Genomic DNA, 16,315 nt, shown 5'->3' with positions numbered 1-16,315 from the left:
TTGGAAAACTGGAGTCAGAAGAAAGGCCCCAGATCCGTTTATTAGCATAAAGAAAGGCAGTTGAAAACTACGGATGGATCCTGAGGCCCTTTCTGGGGGAAACCAAGGAGAGCACAAGGCTTCCTAGGAAAAACACCAAGGACGGTGGGCCCCAAGGTCAGGATTCCTTGAGGTACAGAGGAATTAACCAACAGATAAAGCGAAGTGGATCAAAGACCACCTTCTTTCACTTTGAAATTTTCACTTGGGTTATCCAAAAACCAGAAGGGGATTTATGGTTCATATGAATTTTAGGCTGAGAAATAAGTTCCTTACTAGAATATAATGCAAGCAAACAAAGTGTTTTATTGATTTCCCTACCCTAAGTCTCATAGGAAGTACTTACTAAATGTTGAATGAAGAAAACAAAGAAGGAGAGAAGGAAGGAAGCAAGGGAGGAAGGGAGGGAGGGAGGAAGGAAGGAATGGTCGACTGCACATTTCTCTAAGTCTAAGAAAACTGACCCTTTGGCAGTCGAGAAGTTTTAATAACTGCAATTATGGCTATTCAGCACTATAACGGTCACCTCAGAAAATATAGAGGATCAAATTAAATGTGTACTTATTGCCCTGAGGAGGTAACTTGGAAGAGATTTTTGTGTTTCTGTGTTAATAGAGAACACGGAAGGGCAGTGAGGGAATAGCTATTGGAAGCTGGAGAAAAGGGGACCTGAGTTATGTACTGGCGGAACAATTAGTAAAACAGTCGCTTGCAGTAACTTGAAAATTAGATATGAGTACCCAGAAGTGGAAAGTGGCTACAGAAAAAATGAAATATGCAGCGTCTGGAATTGTGGAGTGGACGGAGAGCTGACAAACCTCGAGACAGTGCTTAGTTTTAGTGAGAAGGGCAGTGAGAAAATTGCTTTTGGAAGCCGGAGAAAAGAAACCATGAGTTATGTATGAGCAGATTAATTAGCAAAACTGTCACCTACAGTAACATGGACAATAAAAAGGATACCTAATTAACTTGTGGATCCGGCTAAGGCCCCATGCAGAATGTGGAGAGTAGCACCTGGCGTTCTGTAGTTGTCTGAGATGAGTTACAGGAGGGGTGAAAGAGCTAACGAATGATGGCTTTCATTAATATTTGTAAGAAATATAAAGGACTTGGGGGTTCAAAAGTAAAACTAGTTCTCATCCCCAGTGTATCTTGGAAAAATATTCTCAAAGTAAAAAATTGCTTCGGGAAAAATATCACATCCGAGACACCACCAGTAAAACAGGGTCTCAAAGTAAAGATCAAATCAAGAGCATTGTGTATGAGAACTCAGAAGGATTTAGGGCACTGCCTCCTAAACTCTCAGCTGGACAAAAGGGTTTCTAATAATCCGCAGAACTCGTAGACTTTCATTGAGGAGGGTAAAACAAGTCCTTCTAAAAATATTAAGGGCATTGTCCCATGGCAGTCTGACTTGCAGGCAAAATTAGAGAAGAGTCAGTCTTGAAGAACATTATGAGTATGATAAAGCTAATGTCTAATAAAGTGAACCCATAACAAGATTTATAAGCAACCCACAAAGTCTTTAAGAGAATTATATTGCATTAAACATTGCCAGATTGAACTGAGACAGAAACATTTCAAAATGAAATTTGAATTTCAAAATGTAAAGAAACCCCTGTGGTTTTAAGCTTCTATGAACAGGATGAAGACTGAAAAAAGTGGCTAAGCTTCAATCATGGGCCCTAGAAATTCACCCCCAGATATCAGACCTAGGCTCCAGCCAAGAGACTGACAACATGGACCCAACTAGATTTCAGATTTAGTCAAAGCTAGTGACTGTTTATTTCTTCCACTTCCCCTTTTGTGAATGGGTGTTTGTTTGTTTGTTTGTTTTTTAAGATTTTATTGATTGATAGAGATAGAGAACAGGAGCATGGGGAGAGAGGCAGAGGGAGAGGGAGAAACAGACACCTCACCGAGCAGGGAGCCTGATGTGGGGCTCGATCCCAGGACCCTGAGATCATGACCTGAGCTGAAGGCAGAGGCTTAACCATCTGAGCCACCCAGGCACCTCTGAATGGGTGTTTTTATTACAGTTTTCCTGTCTTTTCTTCACCATAGCAATGATGTGTATAAGAGGGAAAAAGAACTTATCTATTCATTATACAGGTACTTAGATTGAAGCAGCCGCACCTGTGAGTCTTTATTCTCCTTGGACCTGACTTAGATGAGGTTCAGGTTCTAGACTTCAAACCTCAACCTGATTCTATCATGGAATGAGACTTAAGGAGTCTCAGAGACAGACTATATAGGAAGAATACATAGGAGGAATGAGAATTATTAGAGTCTAGTGAGTTGGCAGTGCTAGACAAATAATTTGTTAGTTGCCAGCAAATCATGCCTATATATAGTAGCCTCCCTGCCTGACTCTGGGCTTGACCATAGGACAAGTTTGGTCAATGGGACCTTAACAAGTACATTGCAAGGAACAGCTTGATAAACACGTACATACTGGACTTATACTTTTGGAATGCGCCATCTTGAAGGCCAGCTACCATACCATGAGGAAGCTCAGGTTGGCCATGTGGAGAGGCCACAAAGGGATAGAGCTATCTGAGCAAACTCAGCAATTACAGTCATCCAACAAAGTCATTAACAGAGAATGAAGAAGATATCTTGGCCATTCCAGCCCAAAAGACATGGAACACAGATGAGCTTTCTCCCTTGAGTATTGACCAAATTGAAGAATCATGAGTCAATATATGATTGCTATTGTTTTAATCCACTAAGTTTCAGGTGGCCTATTATATGGAAGGTAATTGAAACTGTGTATGTTTCCATTTTTTTAATTATTCTTTTCTTTTTATAAATATTCTACATGACTTAATTTTCCCAATACTTGATTTTAATACCCAAAAGGTGTGTTGGAGGGCTCCAAATTCCAAAAATTTAAAGGTTCTCTTCAATTGGGTTTCAGTTAATATAATAGAGTTAACTATATAACATTTTGAATTATATTATTTCAAATTATATTTGAATTATATGAGAAAATAAATACTAACTTACTTTCAGATATAATAAGCTGAACATTCTTTGAACATACTGGTGCTGGAATCTTAGGGAAGTTAGTTTCCATCATTTTTTCTTGTTCAATTTTCTTTATACCATTTGTCACTGTATGAAAATATCTCATTTATTTATTTGGTCCCTCCTTTGTTATTCTTGCCCCACACTGGAAGATAACCTTTAGTCTGTCTTTTCTGTTGGACCACTAGCATTTAGATCATTCCTTGGTATGTAGTAAGGGCTCAAAAAATACTGTATAAACCATAATGCTAATATAATAGGGGGAGGGAAGTGGGTAAGATAGAAATTACTACTGCATCCTCCTCCCCTTCCTGGCACATGGCAGATAATGTTTCTTAGCTCTGCTGCAGTTGGACTAAGGGTCATAAAACTAGTTCAGGCCAATAGGCTGGGAGCACTTTGCTTCCACATTGAAGATGACCCCCTTGGAGAAAGGCCTGGAACTGCAGGAGATTTTGCCTGAGCAAGAAATGAACTTTGTTGTATTGAATCACTGAGTCAGGACTTGCTTGCTCCAGAAGTACAACCTAACCTGTCCTGACTGATATGGTACTTGACAATGAGCATGTATAATTTAAGAACTCTGTAACTATAAAATCTAGATGGTCATTCATAGATTCAATGACAATTTATTGGATATCTGTTATGTACAAAGCACTATGCTAGGTCAAGTAATATAAGAAAATATGAATTAGACACTGCTTTCAAGGAGTTTACCATTTTGTAGGAGAAATAAACTGTGTACATAAAGAACTGTAGTACAAAGCAAAAAACTGTGAGTGTCATATGTAGATATAGGTAAAGCACCATGGAAGTCTATCTGAGATGCATGTGATAAAGATTCTTAGCTTAGGTCCTTATGTGTATGGCAATTTATGAAAGTGAGAAGAATGACTTGTCCATATGTGCCCCAGTGCAAAACTCACGCCATTAGGGCTACTATTTCCCCACATTCTCATTTCTCTGTACACTCCCCCTCTAGACTTGCTGTGGGTTGAACTGTGCCCCCTCAAATTTATATGTTTAAGTCTTAACCTCAGAATGCGCGATCTTGTTTAGAAATAGGGTCTCATGGAGGTAATCAAGTTAACGTCAGGTTACTAGCGTGGACTCCAATCCAACATGACCAGTAAAGTATGAAAGGGGAAGTTGCGAAGACAGGCATGCATGCAGGAAGAACACTGAGTGAACATGACAGTGGAGAGCGGGGTGATGTGTCTACAAGCCGAGGAATGCCAAAGACTGCCAGAAACCCTCCAGAAGCTGGGAGAAACGCATGGAACAGATTCTTCTTCGCAGCCCTCAATAGGGATTAACCCTGCTGACACCCTGATCATGGACTTCCAGCCTCCAAAACTGAGAGAGGATGCATTTCTGCTGTGTAAGCCGCCCAGGCTGTGGTGCCTTGTGACAGAAGCCAGCGCCAACCAGTACAAGCCTTGAACAGATGCATCAGACGGGAAAGGAATAAAAGCTCATGACGATTCAGCCAAGTCCATGTCCCAGCTGCCCATTATCTGTTTCTCTTTCTTCCTCTTTACTGGCAACAAACCAGGTTGATGAGGAAAAGGTGGAAAGTAACCAAAAATTTCTGGCTATCATTTCCCGTCATAGAAGAAAGGAAGACCGAAGTGTACATGTGTGCGCATGCGCGCTTGCGTCTCTGCGCATGAGTGGGGGAGGGGAGCTTAGGGTTGTTTTGTTTCGTTTTGTTTTTCCTCCAGAGTACTTGATCAAGCTACTGGAAAAGGAAAGGAGAGGGGTAAATGGGTGTGAGTGTGTGTGTGTGTGTGTGTGTGTGTTGTCATTTTGTTTGCCTTTCCTTCTTCAGTGAATATATTTTAAGCATAGTTCTGATTTTTTTCCCCCTGAACAACCTAATAACATGCTCTAAAACGTTTCAATGTTTGTGTTTGAAATTTTCTCAAGCTCTGTGGTGTGTAGAGCATTAGGATGGTTTGTTTCCTATTATTGCAGTGGGTTTCTAACTCATTAACTATCTGGGCCTTCCACACAGCAATACAGAAAAGTCCCTTTGAACAGGTTTCCCACTCTTGGTCTCTCATGCTCTTTTCATATAGAAGAGGCAATATGAAGTAATGACACTAGCTCTTAATATGGTTTGTAAAAGTGCTTCTGAAAGCAATTCCAAATGAGGAGAACCAAAATATTTGGAGTAATGTCAGCATCTCTGGTCGAGTAGACTCTACAGTCTCCCCTGGTGACCACTTTAAAATGCAAATCTCTTTAGATACCTAAGTTCTGGTTGGGTTTTTCTTTTTTTAACCTCACTGGTTTGTAGTCACTGTTTGTAGGATTCCAAACATATATTTTGCCCCTCTTACAGATTTTGCCAGGCATTGCCAAGATACTAATAAGAGTGACAAAATATGTATTGCATTACCAGAGGCCTTACAAAATGCACAAATGACACAATCTCTATCCTCTAGGGAGGATAAAAAGAATAATGGAAGAAATGGTATTTCCAAAAATGCATGTATTAATATTTGACTTGGTAAAAAATTCTCATCTAAAGAAAAATAATTCCCCTTGAGGTTAAGAAGTTTTATAATAGATCTAACAGTAAAGGGAAAAGGGAAAAGGTCGTGGGGCTAATAATAATAATTAGCACTTAACGTTGGCACTTTCTATCTTCAAAGCATCTTTTGAAATATTAACTTGTTAATCTTCCCAACATTCTTGTCAAGCTTATAAAGCTTTAGACTGTTCTGATGTTCCCTCCAGTATAATCCCATATAATACGTGAACATTCATTTGATTTTTGCACACGAACACCACTGGAGTTCTGAGTAGCCTGCCTGGCATCTGATACCTAGTGGGCTCCCAGAACATTGGTGTAAAGAATAGTTGGTACTTCCACTTCTTAGTCCAGAGACTCACTCCAGATTGAAGAGCGTGCCTAAGAAAAAGGATCAACTCTTTAAACACCTCTCCGTATTTTATCAACAGGACTCTTTCCCTGGTTTTCTCCATTTAAAACATGAGCTCCTCAAGAAATGGACTGTGTGTTTTTCATGCTGGTTTCAAGGGTCACCTAAGCCTGTGTTGGCTCAGCGTGATGCTTAATAAACATTCACTGACAAATAAAAAAGAAGTCTTCATTGAGAACCTATTAGTAAAATGTGAAGAATAAATAACAAATAGTATCTTTCCTGTCCTCTAGGAACTTAGCACAGAAAAGGAAGCAGAACTTGTGTACAGAAAGCAGCTTGATTGAGAACACAGCTAAGCGCCATGATATGTAGCACAAGAAATGAATGCTGGACCGGGGGGATTTCATACCTATGTCTTCCCAGCCCATTAACCTCACCTCCTTCCTTTGAATTTATGCATGTTTGTCTAACCAATCTTTAACTTGCAATAAATGGTTATGATAGTAAAATACTAATATTTTCTAGACACTTTAACATAGACACTTTGCTCATTTGGAAATTATATACATATAAAAGAATTCTTTCTCTGCAAAACAACAACAAAAGCATATGGAAACACACACACACACCCCTTGAATTCTGACCCTTAGTCTAAAAGAAAGTTTTCAGGACGTTTTGAAGAAAAGGTAATTACAAAAGGAAATTTTGTAAGACTTTCATGAACTTGAGGAAAGCTGATTTCTGAAAGCAAATTTTTTTTTTTAGATTTTTTTTATTTATTTATTTGACAGATAGAGATCACAAGTAGGGAGAGAGGCAGGCAGAGAGAGAGAGAGGAGGAAGCAGGCTCCCTGCCAAGCAGAAAGCCCGATGCGGGGCTCGATCCCAGGACCCTGGGATCATGACCTGAGCGAAAGGCAGAGGCTTTAACCCACTGAGCCACCCAGGCGCCCCTCTGAAAGAGAATTTTTATTGAAACTCTTCTTAAGGTGGAAATTTGTTTTTCATTCCTTTCCTTTGCCTGTGAATTTTGTAGCAGTTGTGGAAATCCTTACCTCCAGTACACATTTGAATCCATGGGGCTTTTTCCAGGGTATTCTGAGTCTTGTTGGGATATCCTACAGGTGCCATAAAATGTTGTGTCCAAAACAGAATTCATTCTCTTCCTCTCAAACTCAAACCTGTTCTTTTTCCCAAACCATGAAAGCATCAAACCTGGGGATACCCATGAGGCGTCCCTCTCGCAAACTGCACCTCGTCAGCCACAGAGACCTACCTCTTTAGCCTCAGCAGTACCAATTCTAATCCCCCTCCCTGCCATCCCACTGTCTCAAGTTCTGCTTCAGGATCAAGGTCAGGGCATCAGTCTGTCCATTTCATCCTTCTTTCCCCCTGCCCCACCCACTCTAGCCTCCAGACTCTCCACTCTTCAAGCCCATCGTTCCTTCATTACCCGTACATCTATGGATTTATTGCCTCTTAGCTCCAAATACACTCTTCCCTGCTCTTCTCTGAGATACTGGAGCTGAACCCAGGTAGCCATTTCTCTTTTGCGAGGGGGCTCAGAGTCAGACCTGATGAGTGGAAGGGGTTGGGGGGAGGCTGCAAGAGGAAAGGGCTCGTCTTCTTGGTTCCAGAGTTTTTCTTCCTAAAAGCTTTGTGTGTAGATTCCTCCCTGCCTACCCACTGCTCCCTTGCAAGTGATGTGCGAGATCCAGTGACGCAAACCCTCCTGTGGGTTCCGCCTACACGGCAGCAGGTGGCTGCTGCTAGCCAGCCCAGCCTGCGTCACCTGAGTGAACCTAACTGCCTTCTCCTGGACCACACTAGATGAATCATAGCCTTGGCAGTAGACAGGGATGGCTCTTCCAAGTTCGTCCTCTGCTTGCCTGCTCTCTCAGCCTTGTAAGAAATGATTGCTCCCTACGTCTTATTCCTGTATCCTTGAGCGTTCTCTTTATACTTCTTAGTAGGTAATACCCTTTAACTAGCTAGTAATTTGTATGCAGTATTAAATTTTCCCTGCTCAAATTGCTATTGTGCTTTTAGTCTTCTGGCTGAATCCTAACTGGTTCACTATTTCTGTTCTAAATATAAATCAAATCATATCAACTCCTGCTAAAAATCTGCATGACTTCTCATCATGTATAACATTAAATTTAAATTATCTCTGGGCCCAAAACAAAAGTCTAACTGGGAACTATAACCACACAGTTTGGCTGTCTCCATGGGTCAGAGGAACCCAGTCAAGATCACTTGGCTGCTTTTGTGCCCTATGGACATGACGTTTGACCACGTGACACCCAGGGGTCACTCAGACACCCCCCACCCCCACCCCCCAGCTTGCCGCAGCTCACCTCCAGCTAAAGCTGTCAGACCACAAACCAGAAGCACCCACTCACTGCCCACCAAGCTCCAGGGTACCCCCAGATGAAACAAACCCAGCCCCAACTGTACCGTTTCCCCCCATCCCTCCAGCTCAGCCTTCAACACACTCTCTGAAATGACAGACAACGGTCCACTGAAAGAATTCGAGGCATGTTGCAGACAAACTTTTCTCCTTGTTTAAGTCTTCTCAGAAATGGCTGGCTCTGTTTCACTTCAAAAGGCCTATGGTCGCCTGACAAAAAACCATGTCCGGGGCTGCCATATCTCTCCCCCTTTCCCACAGACATCCCCAGGAGCCCAATTCATCACATCCTTAACGGCCCCCCTCAGATTTATCTGTCCAGGCCAAGAAACCAGATTAAAAATGAAACAACCATTTCCCTTGCTTGACAAGGGGAGACACGGTCTACCAAATTTCCATCCCTATCACCAGGGAACAGGACTTTAGGAAATAAATAATAAATGCTACAGGACCTAGGGCCACCTAGCCTGGAATACTCAGGGGCTTCTTATCATGGTGCAACAATTATTCCAGTTAATAGGTTAGGGGACATGGATGTGTGTGTGTGTGTGTGTGTGTGTGTGTGTGTATGATTACTAGTAATCCTTCCACTTACTTGAGATGCAGGGCACACGTATTTAAGAATTAGCACCCCTCTCTCCTCACTCACACCCTTAGAGTGATCCCATTTCCTGCCATCTTCTCTTGCAGAATAGACACAAAGACTAGTTACACTAGGGGAGTTATTACAATCAAGCTCTTTTATATCTTTAAGGCAATTACAGGCAAAGACAAGAGGGCCTAATGCACAGCATTTTCAGAATTCGTAATTTCGGCATCTTGTCTTGCCAAGCCATGATAACATCCAGATGTCGCCCTATTGAAAGGTGTTAAATAGAATAAACCTCGAGCCGAGAGTGCTTCCATGATTTATTTTGGGGGCTTCTAAAATATAAAGCATATATATACACATCTATACATTTTTTTTTTCCTTTAAACAATCAGAACTTCAGTAGTTTAAGAAGAAATGTCCTGGCTGGCCCGCATGGCGTCTTAGTGTCTGGTAATAATAGTGGGAGCGGTTACTGTTTTATTTCCTTAACGAACACTTCTGTGGTACTTACTGTGTGCTATTCAAATATTTAGTTCCCCCCATGCCCTGTGCTAATACAGGAACCTTCACCCCAGTTTTCCCCAGATTAATTGCTCTCTAATTCCAGTCGGACATTATAAAATGCCACCTCTTCTAGGGTTGTTTGCCTGGAATAAGAAGGGAACTGCCACTCGCTGAAGAATTGTCAGGGGCTAGGAGAGGCAGTCCTCATAACTCCAAGAAGAGAAGGTTCTGTGCTCATTCACGGAGTGTGCTTCAGAATGTTGGGCAGGGGATTTGGGGGGAACATTAAATCCCAAAGTCAACACCGACTAGTCAGGTCCTGGATACCAGTTACGTGGGAGACAAGTGAAGGTGGCAGGGCTTCTCCTAGAGCAGACCACCCTATGAAGGGGCTGCCTAGGGGCGCCTGGGTGGCTTAGTCGTTTAAGGGTCTACCTTCAAGTCAGGTCATGATCCTGGGGTCCTGGGATGGAGCCCTGCATTGGGTTACCTGCTTGGCAAGGACTCTGCTTCTCTGTCTCCTGCTCCCCCATCTCCTGCCCACCCCCCCCCAACACATGCACTCACTCGCTCTTTCTGTCAAATCAATAAAATCTTAAAAATAACAATAAAAAAAAATAAAGGGGCTGCCTCCTCTGCTCACTCAGCAGGGACTTGCCCAGTGTCTGGTCTGTCTGTGCGAGGCCCCATACTCAGGGTCCCTGTGGTCTCACAGGGGCCCTGCCGGGTGCTGGGTGCTGGCACAAAGGGTAGCACGGTGTGCTAGGGAAGTGCTTTGGAAGGAACCGTATCTGGGGATGGAGCCATTCCAAGGATGGCCTCCCAAAGTCTAAGGAATGACCTCAACAATGAGAAAAGCGTTGCGTTGCCAGACCATAGAAACTTAGTTTGCACTGCCTTTCTCCTTGAGATTGTCCTCTTGAGTTAAATGGCTGGGGGTGGAAGGTTTAACGTGAAGGAAGATGAGTCAGGAAGACGCATCTCCTTATATCTGACCCATTCTAGAATATTTTTTAAGATTCATTTATTTATTTTACAGCGAGAGAGGGAGAACAGGAGGGAGGGGCAGAGGCAGAGGGAGAGAGCCTGAAGCAGACTCTGTTGCTTAGCGTGGAGCCCAAGTCAGGGCTCCATCTCACGACCCTGAGATCATGATGTGAGCTGAAACAAAGAGTGGAACGCTTAACTGCCTGCGCCACCCAGGCACTCCTCTCCCACCCTCCCACCTTATTTTAAAAAAAGATGTATCCATTCTGATTTTTTTTTTTTTAATGAGGCTAGCATTCTCACTAGTTCTTTATCTCAGGAAGGCTCTTTGCAACATCCCCCAGCTCCTTTCCAGAGCCAGCTTGAACTTCTGGGAACTATTTTTTTTTTTTAAAGATTTTATTTATTTATTTGACAGACAGAGATCACAAGTAGGCAGAGAGGCAGGCAGAGAGAGAGGAGGAAGCAGGCTCCCTGCATAGCAGAGAGCCTGATGTGGGGCTCGATCCCAGGACCCTGGGATCATGACCTGAGCCGAAGGCAGTGGCTTTAACCCACTAAGCCACCCAGGCGGCCCCTTCTGGGAACTTTCTGGCCCCTTAGCAGGCAGATGCAGATGGCACCCACAAACCTCTTCCCCCATGTGCCTGGAGAGAGAGGGCTAACTGCACATCCACTAGATGAGATGCTTATCTTAGATCCATGTACTATCTCCCCCCATAACTCAGGACGCTGGAACCAGTATGGAAAGCAGCTTATCCTGGGGAAATCGCAGCTTTCTCCATGGATGTAGCACACGGTCAAGGGGTATAGGCTCCTGCAACCCATGGACTGGAGATGTGGGTAAGGTGCGATGCCCCAGGTCACTATCAGGAAGTAAAATGAAGGGGCTGTTCACAGCAGTAGTATCCTGAAAATTTTCAAGTTGCTCAAAAAGCCAGTCTTCCAAAATCTGGCTACCATGTCTAAACCAGGCAAGAAGAGAAGAGGGAGAAAAACTGAGAGGCCTGGAGAGAGGAGAACAGCCATGTAGGGAGATTCAGAGCAGAAGGAAGGGAGGAGAGCTCGGGAGAAACTCAATGGATCCAAGAACAAGTAGCTACAGAGGACCAATAAGGACCTTGGTAACCAGGAAAGGGGCATGCTCTGAAGTTTTCGGGGAGCCCAGATGCCTGCCAATACCCTCACCTCACAGCTGGCAGGGGAAGGAATAAAATGCTTGCTCCATCACTACTAAGGATCCCCCTCTGCCGAGAAGCTTCAGAGCAGAGGACTGAGGCCAGAAACACGCCACCATGTTTGGATCCCGGATGGGTTAGGGCTCCCAAACCCCACCTTCCAAACTCACATCCGCTGAGACCCACACTTCATGGGACCTGACAACAGCCCTAAGCCCAGAGCTTCTGGAATGAAGGCAAGAAGAAAAACGTTCCCTTCTTACTAAAAACAAAGGACATGATACTGAACATAAATCAAAGACTTTCTGAGAGCACATATAATGTGAGGACACAGAGATGAGAAAGACACAGCTATCCCTTCTTGGAAGAGCTCGGAGAACCCCAAGTGGAAGATAGACTGATCAAAATAATTGAAAAGTAATCCTGGCTGTCATTCATTCAACAAACATCCCTTGCTCCCAGTCTGAAGGTAAAAATATAGGCAGTCTTACAAGAGTACAGACGCGCTACCGCTCTACCAACGAGACCAGAGGAAGTGGGAAGAAACTGAAAGATCTAAGCTAAGGAAAGATTTTATGGCGTGTTTCCTCACCCTCCTGAGAAAGTCCTTCTATCAGGGCAAAGGTGAGATTGCGGTATTTGTAATTAGTGGGGAAGACACGTGACATTTATTGAAAAAATCTGTGTCCTTGAGGACTGTAAGCTCTTTGAGGGCAAGAATAATGTCCTCCCCACCCTGAAATCCCAGCTTGTCATTAGTACTCGGCAGGTGATAGTTAATGAATACATTTTTAGGAGGACTGACTTGAGGCATTCCAGTTCTTCTTTTTACAAATTTTACAAATGGCGTCAAGAACTGAAAAACAATGAAAAGCAAAGGAGGAAAGCCAATAGTTTGACCTTAAAAGTGTTTTTAACTTCTTAGATAAAGCAGGCTGAAACCTGGGCTTGGGTTTTATTTCATATATTTTTCTTAAAAATCCATCATATTAGACGTCTTGAAAAGTCTGTAATACAAGGCCTGCGAGGCTGCAGAAGGAGAGAGTCAGGAACCAGGGTGCAGCAGCAGCCCCACGAATGTTCGTTAAACTCGTTCCAGATACTCATCATGAGCTCAGCAAGGAGGCGGCAAGCTTGCCAAATCAATAACGTTTCTATCACGTTTCATCTCTGCGGCTTTATAGAATGATTTGGTAATTCTGCTTCTCAAGCCTGCACATCTTGAGCAAATGAGGATGATTATGGGTGTGTTAGCCCACTGGGCTCTTTACCCGAAAGCTGCCAGTCTCCTGTGAGAAGTCAGCTTTCTTCCCAAAGGCAGAAGATGTTTAAGGGGGATCATTTCTTCTGGCCTTCCTGAAGCTGCAGGCGAGTTTACCCTGGCTCCCCGTCGGGCTTGGGCTCATCTTATTCTCCCACTGGCTCAGCTCTGGGGCAGCCCACGACAACAGCACAGACAAAGGACGGCGCCAAGGGAGGTGACTTTTTAAGTATCACACTGATCCTGCTGCAGCCTTGGACGCATCCTTCCAGCCGACAAGGAATCAGTGCTGGAGGCCCAGTCAAATTTCTCAAGAAGGAAAAGCATTTGAGCGTGTGCTGCCTGAGTAGCCCGGACCTACCCTGGGGAGCCACCTTTATGTAAGGGCCTATTCAGCCAGAGCAGCTCCACCCCAGTTGAACTGTCATTTTGCTGTAAAACTTGGATTGACCTTGCCCCCCCCCCCCTCCGCCGCCACCGCCAGGGAACTTGCTTAGAGGCAAGTCCCGGAAACCAGTCCCAGGTAACAAAGTCCAAGTACAAGGGTGGGTAAAGGCCAGGTGGAGACATTCAATCAGTGGGGGCGCATACTGTCACCTAGCTACCAAGGTGATGGGCTAGTTTCCATGGCTACTGTGGGGTGAATTGTAATTCAATTAGCCACCTATGTGTGGCCAGGCCCAACCACAGGGCCTTTGCTCTATGAAAGTTAGTCTGGAAAGCAGGGAGGGGTTGTCCTCTGTAAGGTCTGTATCAGACCGGTCGGTCTGATTCCTGATGCTTGGCACGAAATAAAGCTTTGCTTGACCTTCGCTTTGTATCAGTCTCGCTCCTTTAATCACCGACCCATTATTGGGGTACCCAATTTTGGGGGGACCCAATATTTAGTCATTGATTGCAGTTCCCGAGGCTTGCCACTTAATACAAGACACTCTGCAGAGACGGGAGCCATCACTCCTTATCTGGCCTCAAGGATCTTGATTGCAATCTGAAGACTCAGAATTTAACAGGAAAGAGGGTGTGGAGGAGAGAGAGAGAGCTGGCAGAGGAGGGGCCAGGATGAGAGGAGGGTCAGGGAAAGGAAAGGGACAGACAAACTGAGGGATGGACACACAGAGACACAGATACAAAGAGCAGACAGAACAAACAAAGCAGAAACGAAACAGACTGAGTGCAAACAACGTTTTCCAAAGCAGAGCTCTTGATTTTCTTTGCAGACATGTGAGGGACCAATCTCCACGCCACCTATGTGCTGGTTGCCTGACGGACCTGAGTGGAGCAGAGCCTGGGTGAGGCCAGCAGAGGAACCGAAGGGAACAGGGAGCGAGCCGCTTTTCAATCTGGAGAATGACATCCAGGAAGGAGGGCTCTTATCCCCCAGGAGACAGCGCGGGCTTTCAGAGCTGACTCCAAAGAAGAATCCTTGGATAAAATGTTTGTGGGAAATGACTGGAGGGGAATGAAAAGAAAAGAAAGGCTTATGCCCATACTGTCATGTCTGCACTTGTTCATTGAGTCCTTTTCTTCTCTTCCCTCCATTCTTGTTTGTGCCTCTTTTCTTTGCATAGGGAGGGGGGAAAAAAAAAGAAGGGCTCACCGTGTTTCCAGCAAAAAGGGAGAAAACAAGATGAGTAATTTCCATAATATATTATTACATCAGGAAAATTTAAATTTAGTGTTATAAATCTTTTTTGTTCACCAAATATGCTGTCAATTTGAAGAACAACTGTTTGGTTCTTTCTACTTTCTCGTGTGTGAGCTTAATTAATCACAATGGAATCCTATGCAAACTATTTTCCGGCCCAAGAGGCAATTGTTTTCTATAGCACGATGTTTCCTTCTAACTAAGGATGGCACTAAACTGGAGAAAACATTAAAACCCTGATGTGCATCATAATGAACTCCATGCAAAGTAGTTATATTAATATAATGGAGTTGAGATCTTAATTGCGCTCGTGTTTATATTTGCAACCTCCTTTTTTAAAGCCTTTTTATTTTACTAAATGATTTGAACGACGAGGTAGGAGAGGTTACTTGGCCTGCTAAATAGAGATGGGTTTTGCCACGCTAAAGGAGGAAAAACGAATCTGGGAGGGAAGACTGGCTAATTTAATTTCGTAAAGTAGGTTTTATTCTCAGTTGATAATGGCTAAAATTGCTCTGTGAAAGCAATCTTTCCAGAGCCAGAAAATGTTCCCTGGACGCTTAAAAAGAAGCATGTCCAAGAGCCCTTTTTGTTCCTCCCTATGACAACCATTAGCTGCCACTGAAAAGCCTCCAGCTCGAGTGCTGAATCCTGTATGAAGCAATTTAGGCAGATGCATCCTTTGGCCTCTGATTGAAAGAGCTGATAGATGGTAATATGCCTTCTAGCCAAACTCAGGATGGGAGAGATTGCACGGGAGGAGCTGCAGGGAAAACCCTCCAGAAAGCCTTATATAAAACAGACATTCAATTAAGACTTATTGCCTGATGAACGCAAGAATGAATGAATGAGTGAGTTAGTGAGTTAGTGAATGAAGATGTCAGGACTTGAAGTCAAGGGGCTGGACCCTCCCCTCCCAACAATTTCTTGCTCCTGCTCATTAGACAAAGACTAAGAGGAAACATATTCACAATTTCTAATGAAAACTCATGAATGTAGACACAGGGCGAAGATCACATTTCCCTCCTGTAGCTCAGCCAGGAATTATCTCACCACGTGCTGGCTGTTTTATTGGAGGGAGAGGACAGTAGTCCTGTCTTGTTACATGGTACCTTTCGGAGAAATTGCTCTTGGGCCTAAAGACTCGGGGTTACTGTTTTTCCCCGGAGCAATATTTTCCTATACAGATATGAATAGTTGACTAAAGCGATCTTGCACTGTTGGTTGGGGCTGTTGGAGAGCTCGGGATTAGTCCTGCTGCCTGCTCCAGGCAGGCAGATGATATGCTCACCCTATCCTTGGTTTTATCCTCTTGCCTTCTTTTCTTGTTTTTGATGCCAGCTTGTTTCTTTATTTACATATTTATTTGTAGCTTGTACATTGAGAGTTTTGATAATCAACTGGATCCATCTCTATGGAGGAAAAAAAGAAAAGAAAAGAAGAGGGAAGGGAAAGAGATAAAAAGAGACACAGGGTTGAGTTAGAGGCTATGAAGCTTTCAATCATTCAGAAACATCCGCGTTATCTCATGGAACGCCAGGCACTGTACTGGCTGCTGGGGGGCTTACAGTCCAATAGAGGAGACAGATAAGAACATACGGATTGTTACAGAACTCAGAGAGGTACTACCCACCTATGAACAAAATATCATGATGTAAGCAGAGAGAGCCCTCTCCCTAGGGGAATTGCTATTGGCCTCACTAAGGTGAGAAGGCATTTGTCAGGTAAAGAAAGGAAGAAAGGCTATCCCCAGCAGAGGAAGCATCACCTGCAGG

Source organism: Meles meles, chromosome 14 (assembly GCF_922984935.1).
Source record: "Meles meles chromosome 14, mMelMel3.1 paternal haplotype, whole genome shotgun sequence".
Lineage (NCBI taxonomy): Eukaryota > Metazoa > Chordata > Mammalia > Carnivora > Mustelidae > Meles > Meles meles.
This window is presented reverse-complemented; position numbering follows the sequence as displayed.